Here is a 14,368-nt window from a genome sequence, read left to right on the forward strand (position 1 = left end):
AGAGGCCTTAGGGGAAACGTTCGCCGGCTCAAGGCGCTCCTACGGTCCCAATTTGGTGGTCGGAAACCGCCGAAAATGGAAGAATTTGCTGGAAATCCAAATCTGCTACAGTTTTCTTCAAGCCGTCGATTCTCACCTTTCCGGCCAAATCGCCGTGACTCAAGGGTACTAGCGTGTAGGGGAGAAGGAGGCGCGCCAGCGATGGCCTGCAACTCGTCCCCAGGTGGCCGGACGGCGGCAAAAATGAAGGAGAAGGAGAGAGGCCGATGCGGGGCAGAAGAGAGAGGAAGAGAGAGAAATCGGGGTAGGAGGGTAGGTTTCCCGAAATGGAAACTTACCCTGGTAACTTTCTATATATATAGAAAGTTACCGTGAACAGTAACTTTAGTATTTAGGCTATAACTTCCACATACAAGCTCCGATTTTTACGTACCACATATCCACGTGCTCGGTTTAACGTCCTCTACAACTTTCATGAAGGAAGTTTTCTCAAATTTTGGCCCGATCAAAAAGTCAACTTTTAGGGCCACTAAAAGTACTTAAACGACAGTAAAAGTGAAAATAACGGTCGTTTACCGTCCAACTAACTTGTAAATTGGTAATTTAAGATACGGGACATTACATTCTCCCCTCCTTATAAAAATTTCGCCCTCGAAATTTGATGCTGGTTAGAACATAAACGGCACACCATTTAATTCAAAAATACCACAATCTCGAAACTTATCACTCTTCCCTTAAATTAAGCTTTCCTTTTTGTAACCTCAAATCGGCAATTAACAAAAACTCTGATGATCTCCACTAGCCCTACATAGGATATTTCAACCCAACTGTATGACAAAACCTCACAACTACATCATTACAGATACAACATTGTTGAAAGTTCCCTACTCTGTATATACCAGATTCTTTAATGGACTACAAGGTTTCCAACACTAGTTAATACTCCAAATCTGGTTCAAGAATTAATCAACTAGAAAAGAATTTCAATACTTGAAATGAACAATTCGTAAACTGAAACCTTGTCCGTCACAATAATTCAATCGATTCCATAGTAACCCCGCTGAACTTAACCATCCCACAAGAAAAGTTTACCTCCATTCGTGATTGAAAAACCTTATGTTCAAAGAAACCTGTAAATGGTTCGAATATGTGAGCAGGAACACATGGTAGAATTTCGAGAATAAAGACTTATGGTTAAACCGAGGTCGGTGGCTGGAATGAATCAAACTTTGAGTACCACATAAAGGAAAATTGACTAGCGCGTCAAGGGGAACGAGATATTGATGCAACAACTTAAAACACATGCAAGAAAAATTTCTTTCATAATCCCCAAAAGACTTATCGAAGGAAGGCCCCATTCGATGCTGCCGGAATCTCAAAACTTGTCGACTCTCCTTTGGTTAAGTTTTCTTTTACCACCTCAGATCAACTACTTTAACAGCCAATAGACTCTCCAACAACCCAACAACACAAATAAAAATAAAACATGCTTATAACCCCGAATTAACAACACCCAAGTCGAAGCACATGTCTTGCCTAATAATGTAGCAACATAATCTCACAAGTACCTGAATTTCGGCGTCAAGAAATTCGTGTCCGCTAATAGCCCAAATGACGCAAGGTATTGGCATCACAAACCATTCGGTTGGAACAGTAGCATTCACAGAATTCTCATATAACTCGTACGGGGAAGATCTAACCCATTCACTAACAACGTCGTGAAAATACATTGACCCACATTTAATACGTTCTCAATTCGTATAGGGGTTTGTGGGAAAGTCCAACCGCTAATAAAACACCATAAGATATTCGCAGATACCCCACAAGTCTAAAACAACCAATTTCCTTAACCACCACAAGACCACACTTTCATTTTGTCCGTTTGTGCCTAGATTTCTGGTCAAATGTCGTTTACGTAAATATCCCACAATTGTCAAAAGTAACATAGGATAACTTCGATTAAACCGATAAGTTCCTATTCAAATAGTTTCTTTGGCTGCCACAAGGCGTTACTCTTTGAGTACCACACACCCATTCATGTTTAAATTTCCGTACAAGACTACCACAAAGTAGTCAATTCTTTCTCCCTTGCATGGCTCAAAGTCGATATTCCCAAGCGTCATTGTCTTCACTGACTGAGGATGAAATAGCTAGAGATCCACTTTCTAAACAATACTTATTCAATAAAACTTTAGCTTCAGCGACATTCTGAATGACCATACTAAATATCTCAAGCCTCATCATAGTTCCTTTAAAAGAATCTCATAAGAGTGCAGGGTGAAATCCGGAGTATTGGTGGAGACCGGAGTTCCAATAATCCGGTCTCGTACTCTTCATATTTCTCCACCAATAGTATGGTTTCAAAGTTCGGATTGCAGGGTGAAATCCGGGGTGGGTCCTGTCATTCAGTGAGAAGGTATCTTTGTAGCATGTGGTGGTGAAAGTAAAAGCTCAAGGTCTTAGACTGTGATTTGTCATTTGACACCTCCTACTTATGGAATATATATCTTTATTATATGTTAGTAACTTAGTATATTGTAAATATGCAATCTTGATGATCAAGTTATATCTAGATAAGATCATTCATGTCAATCACTTCATAGTTCTTGGTGATTGAGTCATTAAATGATAGGTATGGGGACAAACACATCTATATGCTGATTTCATTATAATTGTTTTGCTTGATGGCCAGGAACTTGACTAGTATAAATAGCAGCTATCTACTTGATTCATATCCACACTACAATGAGAGCAATCGAACGACAGAACATGAGTGAGGGAGATAGAGAGAAGGACTAGAGTAGAATAGAAAGAAATAAATAAACAAAAAGGAAACTAAAGAGAGAAAGAAAAGGATGTGAGGAATAGGAGATTAGGAGCATGAAAGGAAAGAAGAAAACAAAATAGAGACTGAGAGAAAAGAGAAGAGGGAAAGAAAGAAGAAACAGAATTAGGATAAAAAAGAAAAGAGAAAGCAGAAACATGAGATGTGAGACATGAGAGAGATATCTGAAGTGAAGAAGGAAGGAGAAATTAGCAGGATTAGTTCAATCAATATTCTGATGGGATTCAAAGGTGAATTCAATCCTATAAGCCATATAAATTGTTATTCTTGTTCTTATGTTTAGCTTAGTTCTTGTCTAAATTGATTTATGCTTCTGCACAGTTAGTAGCCTGAATCATTTTCAAACAGAATGTAAGCATAGAAACAAATCAAGATGTTTAGAGAACTGGTTCCATAAGAATGAGTGTCCTGAATAATTCTTAGGTTGCTGTTTGGGTTAGAATTCTTATTTTGTCTAACAACAAGAGGTTAGAGTGATCAAAGAACCTATGTGCATCAGCTTAACAACCTTAGACTGAGTAGTAACCTCAAACATTAGTTTGTGAGCATTGGAGAAAGCTAGTAGAACAAGTTTCTGCATTATAACCATTTAGTTAAATTTGAGCAACCATATCCTTTGATCTAGACCTTCATTTTAGAAACCATTTTCATGTCTTCAAAGCTTATAATGTAAGCTTGATATCTGTATAGTTTCGTACAATTTCATTAAAGATTCATTGGCTAAGTTTGAGGCTAAATACAGAGGTCTATATTCTGTAAAACAGTTTTTCTGAGTTTTTTTTTTTATTGAAAACTGTACGTTTCAGTTGGTGTCTTCATAAAAGTTTCAGTAGACATCTTAAAGATTATTTCAGAAAAAATCTCATGAAAAGGAGTTTTCTAGAGCAAGTTATGATTTTTCGAAGTTGAGGGTCTGCATCAGGAAATTCTTCAATTGTCACTATGTTTCTGTTTGTTTCATTTGATTTCAATACTTTCCTTTATTCGAACCTGTTCACAAACTGAACATAGGCATTCTTAACTTTCCAACAAAACTTATGACACCACTTTCAGACTTTATTTCAGATAGTTATGTCATTGTGAAATTGGCTAGCCATATCTGTTTTTCGTCATAACAAATCTGCAAGACATTTTGGTTGGTTAGTTAGCACTTCAAATGAAATCTAAATGGCTTGAGATTTTAGGTACCATTTTCTTAAGACATAAGCTCGATATTGAAATATGTTCTTAAGCCAAAATCATAGCTTTGTGTTTAAAATAAATTTTGTGCTTATGCATAGGAAATGTGAATTGTACTTGGATATTTACTTTTTATGCAGGAACATGTATCTATACAATAGCTTGAAATCCAGGTAGGGGGATCTGGGGAACCTCTACTCAACTGTACTGTATGCATATATGTTGCCTGACATGTTTGTTATGGAATGAATGAATAATTGATACAATTACATTGCGAAGTTGTCACGCCCCTGATTTTTAATACAATAAAAATCGATATATAACCCCATAATTATATATGCGCGATCGTTCAGCCATCAAGACAAAATACATGGAGACATCTTCCCTTTATACCAAGTACATATTGATGCCCTGAACCCATAATTCCAATATTGACTCACTCAGCAAATTCACATATTACACGAGCTTACAAATTAAATTTCCACAACAAAATAAAACGTAAATGCTCCTCAGAGCTCACTACAAGGGAAGTCTTTATAACGGTAAAGTCACAAAATTGACTTCTTACCGTTAAGCTGCAATCATGCTACCTCACCATCAACCACGATTATCCTGACCTGCAGAAATAACCCCTACACCATTGGAATGGTGCAACGGGTTGCCACACAACAAATCCGGTAAGCTTTTGCAAGCCCGTATGAGCAAACTCAAAACCACAAAGTAAAACACATTTCTTAAGTCACCCCAACCTAAACAACGATAAGCATACATCTCACACCTACAACCAACTGTTTCATAATCTTTCATCTCATGCTTACGTAGGTCAACTCGTACCTAAACTACATGCTCAGATTCTCAACCTAGCACCCCATTACACAAATTTCACGTCAAACAAAACCTCCTCAGATAATGTTTGGAAATCCCTTGACGCACAATGGTGAGTCACAAGGATCACACTCATTTCCTTCCCACCGGAAGCCTTGTCATCAACATGACATCAAGGTGAAAACAATGAATCACCTTCCTATCCTCACACATAGCACAATCATCACCACTATGGTCTTCAAGATAAATCAAACCATCAATCAATCAAATCAAGAAGAAAACAAGGCAATCACAATTCAAAACAAGCAAAACAAGTCAAAGTAATCATCATAACCCCACACTCTGACATCCATAGGTAGTTTTGATTATCATAGCAGTCCTCTCGATCTTTGTTAACTTAATAACAATTCAACTCCGCTACCGAGCTGTCATCACACTGATCATCACACAGATAGCCATCATCCTACTGATTATCACACAGATAGCGATCATCCAACTAATCATCACACAGATAGCGATCATCACACAAATATCGCCGGTCATCACACAGATAGCGATCATCACATAGATTCATCACACATATATCGCCAGTCATCACACAGATAGCGATCATCATATAGATTCATTGCTAGTCATCACACAGATAGCAATCATCACACAAATATCCCTACACAAGCTACATAGATATTTCTACACAAACTTTACATGAAAATTATCATAAAGATTCATCATACTGATGTCATCGATTCATCACACAGATATTCCTACACAAGCTTTACATGACAATCATCACAAAGATTCATCATACTGATGTCATAGATTCATCACACAGATATTCCTACACAAGCTTTACATGACAATCATTACAAAGATTCATCATACTGATGTCATCGATTCATCACACAAATATTCCTACACAAGCTTTACATGACAATCATCACAAAGATTCATTATACTGATATCATCAATTCATCACACAGATATTCCTACACAAGCTTTACACTGATATCATCAATTCATCACACAAATATTCCTACACAAGCTACCATATCTTAAATCTCAATTAAGATGGTCATATTAGACCCATGGAATTTCAACACATGATATCCTACAATCACAACTCAATACACAATTTCATCAGTCATCATATAGATAGCAATTATCCAACTCATCACACAGATTCCACCAATACATATATATATATATATATCTATATATCACGCAAATATATATATACATGATCATCCACTCAGGAATGTCACTAATACCACTATAGTCACAGTTAATCCCATAACTCCAAGACAATATGGTAACTAGGCTCGTAACAAATATCGTGAGATTTACTCACCTCAAAACTCTCATTGCGTCTTCAATACAAAAGAAAGCAGCCAACCCACAAAACAACCGTCCAAGAATACTTCGTCAAGTACCTAATCACAATCGGTTTCCACTTAGTAACAATTCATAAACGATTTAAGTCTGAAACCCCTGTTTTGAACTAAAATCCCCAAAGTGACGCCAATCGAGGCGAAACCACATCCGAGACCACCCAATGTCTCCGGAATACTTCTACGATCGATATGTCCAAACCGCAAGTCGATCGGACGCTCGGATCCTCAAAAATCGAAGCATTAAAAGGTCCGAAACCGTAAAAATCACAATATATTCATACGATCTCCAAAAATTGCGTATTATATATCAAAACGCTCGTATAGACGAGTAGATGATATACAATACCAGAAACTAACCATTCCATGGTTGGAAGGCCACCATAACGCCGCCACAGTCGGCGGTGCAACCACCACAACCACCACCGGCCAAAACTCAAAACCACAACAATCATGCCATCCAGAAATGTTCATCACGAAGAGTAGAGCAACTTTCATACCTGGAGCTCAGTCTGGTTCGGCCTACATCATCCTAGATCAAGCTTGCAAGATCCGCCAATTGCTGCCGTCTGATCAAGCCCCAGATTCGTTGTGCACCGCTGATTTTCAAACCTTGATCTTTCACTTCACACACAAAATCGTCCCTTAAGGCGGATATAGGGATGATCAAGAGGAGGAGGATATTCCAAAACCACCAAGGATCGGCTGAGACGTTGCCGAAAAATTGAACTTCCGACCGGGTCCCGACCGCGTCGACTGTAGCTGCTCCGATCTCCACTTTCCAGTGGTTTCAGTCGCCGTCGAGCACCAGAGGGAGGACGGCGAGACTTCAGCGACCACGTCTGCGTTGGTCTCATCGCCGGAGGTTGCCGGAGGTGAGAGAACTAGTCGGGTCGGGTCGGCGGGTTTCCGTCGGGTCTGGGTTGCACGTAGGAGAGAGAACGGAGAGAAGGAACCTTCTGGAATTGGAAATAGGAAATTATGAAATGATTTTCGGAAATTCCTTATTTATACCAAAATGGAAACTTCTTCCAATGGCCATAACTTCTTCATACGAACTCCAATTTTTGCGTTCCACATATCCACGAACTCATATTGACACGCTCTACAACTTTCGTGAAGGAAGTTTCTTGAGAATCCCAATGAATAAAAAGTCAACACTTGCGCCCCCCTAAAACGACGCTTCCTGAATAATTATTAGCCCGAAACACTTCTACTCCATCCACGAGCCACGAAACCATCCGATACCCATAGTTTAAATTCCGGAAAATCCTAAATACGAATTTCCGGGGCATCACAGAAGTATATAGGATTAAATTCAGTTTACCCCCTGAGGTTTGAGTGTAATTTCATGTTAGTCCCTATTCTTTCAATTTAATCAGTTTACCCCCCAAGCTTGTCAATTCTCCTCAATCGTGTCCATTCCATCCAATTTGGACGTTAAGTCTGACTTTTGAGGGCTAAAATGGTCATTTCAAGACAAAAAAAAACTATAAAAAAAAAAAGAAATTTTTTATTTTTTAAATTTTTTTTCTTCTGTTTTTTATTTTTTCAGTTTTTTAATTTTTTTTTCAGTTTTTTAATTTTTGATTTTTTTTTAATTTGTCTTCAACCTATACACCACAAGTTGTAATAGGCTTATAAGAACAAAAAAATACTCTAGGTGGTTGAAAGTCGCTCCCTGATCTACGATATTTGTGATATATCTCCGATAAAGTGAAGAATTTTAGGAAATATCCCCAATAAAGTGAAGAAATACCTGTAAAAAAGGATTTTACACAGATATTTCTTCACGATTTTACACTTTATCTGTAAATATCTGTAAAAAATAATTTTACACAGACATTTCTTCACTTTATTGGGGATATATCTTAAAATTCTTCTCTTTATCGGAAATATATCATAAATATCGTAGATCAACGAGCGACTTTCATCCACCTAGAGTATCTTTTTGTTTTTATAAACCTATTATAACTTGTGGTGTATAGGTTGAAGACAAAATTTATATAAAAAAAAAATTTTAAAAGAAGGAAAAAAAAAATTTCAAATGAAAAAAAAAAAAATTTCCTTTTTTTTTGGTCTTGAAATGACCATTTTAGCCCTCAAAAGTCAGACTTAACGGTCCAAATTGGACGGAATAGTAGAAATTGGACACGGCTGATTGAAATTGGAAAGCTTGGGGAGTAAATTGATTAAATTGAAAGGACAGGGACTAACATGAAATTACCCCCAAACCTTAGAGGGGTAAACTGAATTTAATCCAAGTATATATTATCAATTGATGCATTATCCATTGAGTACATATGAAGTATAAGGGTGGTGATGGATATATATGTAATGTTATCGATATAAGAAAGTTTGAAATTTATCTTTTGCGTAGTTGAGTCCATAACCTCAACAGGTACCAGATCCCAGGTATGCCCGTTGTTAATGCGCAATTAGTATAGGATTGAAAGGGTAATTCGGGACTGGCGAAATGGGCATGGACAAGATGACTAGCAAAAGAGGGCTAGGGGGATTGATTTTGGGTGGGGGTTAGTTCATATAGTTGAGTATTTTGAGTCACCTTCATGGTAAAATACATGATATGGGACATGTAGGCTCACTTTATTCTGCTATATGAATTAACAGGAATAGAACATGCATTCATGCATACCAAATGATGGTTGTGTGGTTATCGTTGTTTGAAGAGGAATAGCTCCCTACTGAGCCGCAGAATGAGCTCACCCCTTAACAGTCTTGCAAGTTATTAAACACAAGAACTATGAAGATTAGTGATTGAAAGCAATTAGAGTTAGTTGGAGTTTTGCATATGTAAGATCATTATTCCAAAAGTGAGTACTTTTAGCGATCTTGAGTTGGATTTATCCTTATATCGAAATGAAAAGTCAATTCTATTAACAAAGTGTCGATTTTATTTTCTATTCGCTTATTTTTATTTTTACTCACACCTCGGATTTCGGAAAAATATTTTAAAAAAAATTGACCCGAGTTCAGGGCGTGACAAGGCGATGGATAGAGGGCAATACTGACTAATCATCTCATGTCATATGGAGGGTACTGCAGACCAGAGTATTGTCTAGGGGGTATTATCGACTAGACTATTACCTGGAGGGTGTTGCCGACCAGGTATTGCATACATGATATAACATAATTGACCTCTTCTAATTCATAAATCCAAACTCATTAACTCATAAAATATTGAACTAGTCAACTTTCCGAAAAAAAAAATCTCAATAGCTCAGAATTCCAATAACTCGATGATTAATAAAATCTTTCGGAAAGGAAACTCTGTATCAATTGTGTAAATCATCAACAAATTGTCAAAAACATGATTCACGAAATCTCCATAAATTATCCACACTCAAATATTATCATAAAAATTGATACTCGAAAAACAGTACTACATACATATTTAATTTAAAAAGCAAATGTCCACACACAGAATTACGACTATGATGGTCATCCGACAAATTTCCTCCTCGAGCTCGATCTACACGTCATCCTGAACAAACTAATATTATGAATAACTGATTTCGAGAATTGAAAATAAATTGACAATAATAAAATCAAAACCCTAAACTATAATTTGTCGAAAGCTCGAAATTACATCAGAATGAGCTCAAATTTCATAGGTTTGTTGAGTCAATAACTATAACAACCTATTGAAAAAATGGGTCGATCCAACGATCAGATCATCACGAATAACACCCTGAAATCTTGAAACTTTAGAAATTCCAATCATTTCTCAAATGCCCACCAATATTAACAAAATTTATATCCACAAGTTTGTAACGCTACGCTCTACTTAAATCACCAAAATAGAATACATGAAGTGGCTGCGTGGGCCCTACGTGCTGCAGTACCAATTTTCGATTCTTGTTAGACTACCTATATCAAATTGTTCACCATAACACATACAACAACTTTGCCAACTATGACAACGATCAAATTCAAGTTCGAAAGTCTAGCAGTAAGCTTTGGTTGATGAGGTTGTTGAAATGAAAATGTTCGCTGAAAGTAATGGTACATTCTCTTCTTTATCTAATTTATGAATAGCAATATAATGTTTCAGTATTTCCATTCTCTTCTTTATCTAATTTATGAATAGCAATATAATGTTTCAGTATTTCCTAGGCTACCTGTATTCCTTTCTTATGCTAAAAATTTGATCATGATCTTTTTATACATTAATGAGAAATCATGTAGGCATGCATGTACTGGGTCTGTAGTGGATTTGTTTATTAGTTCCCTCGATCTAATAATCTTGGTGATTGTATTTCAGTTGGAAGAGGATACTGATGCTGTGCATTGAAGTGGCTGACTTCTTAGAGACTCTTCTACACTGATTGACTAGCAATGTGATTGTGACAACAATTAGCTTTTGTTTAACAATTTAATTTTGTAGTAGTTGTAGTGATTGCACCTTGGAACCAAAACTATTGTTTTTGAAGCAGTATTTTCTGAATGCTTATCCGATGTCTGCTTTAGTATGAGACATCAGTTTTTAACCAATTTCTGGTTTTTTATGATCTTTAACATCACCCACTAAGACATCGGATGATTTTTTTTCCTTACATCGGCTAGACACCGATGTCTATTAGCATAATTCTAGTAGTGTCAGGTGTTATTTTATTTGTGAAATTTTCCTCTTGAGTTGAATTGAAATGAGAAATATTTATTTTTCGTTATCATCGTTAGGGCTGCACAAGGATTGATTTGGATCGGTTTTGACTCTAACCGTCTGTATGCCAATGTGAGCAGTTTAGGCATTTTGGACAACCGCTCATTAAAAAAAAAAAAGTAAGCTTAATCTGATCCGATCAAATCCTATTAAAAATGGTTTGGTTTGGTTCAGTCGGTTAGGCGGTTTTAACCTACATGAATTTATAGTAAAATTCAATCTCAATAATCAAAATTTTGTTAAATAAATAAAATTTAAATTTAGTTATAATTCAATAATCAAATTTGATCCAAAAACAAAAATGTAGAATAGATTCAAAATGATTCACTTATTTGACAGCTTAGCCATAAGTACTAGCTTAATATGGTAGAATATATTAAAGGTTAGAGGATGATCGATTCATAGATGTGATGTAAGAGGGTCAAAGGAATTGTAGCGATTTTATACTAGGGTTTGCGTTTAGGTCGTAGATTTAATATGGTAGTCTATCATTTGAGAATAAAGTTATAATTTGAGATTTAGAACTTATTTAGAACAAATTGGACAAAACAATATATATTTATTATACATATAAATTTAAAATTTCTCCTTTTATATTTCAAATATACCAGTCGGTTCAAGTTCCGCGGTTTAAGCACTAGAGAAACCAAACCAACTTAGTTCATAAATGGTTTGGTTTGGCATTGAACAGGTTTTCAATTTTAAAAGTTAAAAATTCCTTAACCAAACCATATTTATCAGTCGGTTTCGACTGATTTGCCCAGTTTGTATCGTGTTTTGCACCCATCATTAATTTTCGATAAATGATTTGGAGTTGAATATTTGAATTAAGATTTTCGGATTGGTCATGCTTTGGCAATTTATCATATTTGGAATTTCATATTCGATTTTCTAATTATACTTTATTTGGTTTCTAATGGATATATATCGGTGGTGATTTATATATGAGTTATGGATTATTGACGGATTATGAAATTATTTACTACTTTACTGAAATAATAATGAGAATTATGGATTATGGATTTCTTGAGGAAGTGTCTTTTTTTTTTTTTAATGATCTCTTGAATTTTTCTATGTCACCATACCATTGGTTATTGTATTACCATGCAACCATGTTTTGCCTATTGTTCCGCCTGAGTGGCGAGGTGAACCGTTGCTTTGATGGCAAGGTCACCAAAGCCCATCTGCCTATATGGTGAGATGAAATACTTGCCTTGGTGGCAAGTTCACCGCAGTCTAGTATCCGCTTCGCCTCTGAGGGGTTATGATACGGGAGTAAATGAAGTATTTAGCCCGAGAGGCTATTGGCCGAGCCTTTATGGTTGTTCATTGTGTGGTGAATTTTTCTTCTCCATTTTACTTTATTTTGAACAGTGAGGCGGAGCTGGTATCATTTCGATTTCTAAGAGTTCTGATTTTTAGTTTTAATTTTTAATTTTTTTTTTAAATCCATTTTGCATGCGTGGTTTTGAGGAAGAAAGAAACGGAAAAGCATTAAGTCTTTCTTTTGTTTTAATTTCTTAAACTTTATCCACTCAAACTAACATTTTTCGAATACGTACTTGTCCCTGGGCCCTTCAGTTTCAAAGGCTACATACGCCTAAGGTATACAAACATACCAATACCAATCAAATGCTACAACGCCTAAAGTATATTCACACACTAATTGCAAATATAACAAAGCATATGGACTCCCGTTACCGTTAACAACACGAAGTTGGATGCTCACCCCAAGTCACTCCACTTGGGGAGAGAGCGCTACCTCAACTCCGACTCCCGATAACATTACTAATGTCATACCACATGGGAGCAACACTTTTGGTGACCCTAATGCAACAACAACTACCTTCAGGCACCAGAATGAGACAATCACCCTAACTCACCAGAAGTGACAACCGTATAGCAGCCTACCTGATGCCATACCTAGTGCGACCCTATCTTGATCGCTCTTACCTGAGGACTTAGGAGACTGGGGGGCTGGTCATCCCCGTTGTGATGCCCCGGAAATTCAGGATTTTCTGGAATTTAATTTAGTGATTATCGGATGGTTTCGTGGCTAGTGGATGCAGCGGGAGTCTTTCGGCCGAATAATTAATTGAAATGCACTTTTTTTTTTTGGGGGGGGGGGGTTACGAAGTTGACTTTTTATACGTATGGAATTTGAGAAAACTTCCTTCATGAAAGTTGTAGAGCCCGTCGATACGAGTTCGTGCATATGCGGAACGCAAGAATCGGAGTTCGTATGAAGAAGTTATAGCATTTGGAAAAGTTACCAAATTGGGTATATATATAAATGGAAAGTTTCCAAATTTAGGGTTTCCATTTTGGGCAGCCGACCTCTCTCTCTCCTCTCCCCGAGTCGAAACAGAGCATTTCTTCTCCGTCTCTTTTCTTCCTCCTCCGGCCACCAAACTTCTTCCCTTAGCTTCGCCTGGACCTTGTGCAGCTGTCGTGGCCTGTAGCGGCGGCGGGAGCACGGTTTCGGTTTGAGCCCGTTTTGAGTTCAACGTTGATTTCTCCTTGTACAGGCCACCAAAACTTGAGTTTCTTGGCTTGTTGAACTCGCCTCAACCTCCTGATCAAGCTCCAAGAAGGACAGCACCTAAAGTGAAGGTTTTCTCGTTCGTCGGAGCATCATCAGTTTCTGGAGAATTTCAGGCCAAACCGGACTGTATTCAGGTATTTTCAACCACTTCAGTCCATTTTCTGACTTCGAGCTAGTTGTGAAAGTTTCTCAAAACGATTAAACGAAGAGGAAAAGCTCGGCCCCGACACCATAGGCAGTGGTCAGCGGCGGCTCTGCCTCTAACTCCGGCGGCCTTTTCAGGCCACCTCAAGGGCATTTTCTGCCCATTTTTGTGTTTTACTTGTCGATACGATCATTTCTGTCTATAGCATGTAATTTTTGGAGATCGTATGATTAAGTTATGAATTTTACAATTTCGATAGATTTCGATCGTTCGATTTGTGATCTGTGAAGATCGGACCGTCCGTTAGACTTGTAGTTTTGATATAATGATCGTAGTACTTCTCGATGACTTTGTGTGGTCACGGGTGAAGATCCGACCGTTGGATATTCATAAGTGTGTTTTTCAATTGTACGCTAAGTTATTTATCGTATTTGGTTAGGTGATTGACGGTTTGAGTTGGTGGACGATTGGAAACCGTATTTTAAGCTGTTGAGAAGACGCAGCGGGATTGGAGGTGAGTAAATCTCACATGGTTCATTTACGAACCGAATTTCCTTATTGCACAATTAATTGTTATGTGTGAGAAAATGGTTTTAAGAAAATGAGATTTAAAGTATATAAGAAAATGAATTTCTTGGTTTTACTACGTGTGAACTATAGTTAGTTGGTATTAGTGGTCATTCCTGAGTGGATGATTACGTATATATATATATATATATTTACATGATTTTATACGGAATGGTGTGACATTGAAATA

Source organism: Rosa chinensis, chromosome 4 (assembly GCF_002994745.2).
Source record: "Rosa chinensis cultivar Old Blush chromosome 4, RchiOBHm-V2, whole genome shotgun sequence".
In the NCBI taxonomy this organism is placed as follows: Eukaryota; Viridiplantae; Streptophyta; class Magnoliopsida; order Rosales; family Rosaceae; genus Rosa; species Rosa chinensis.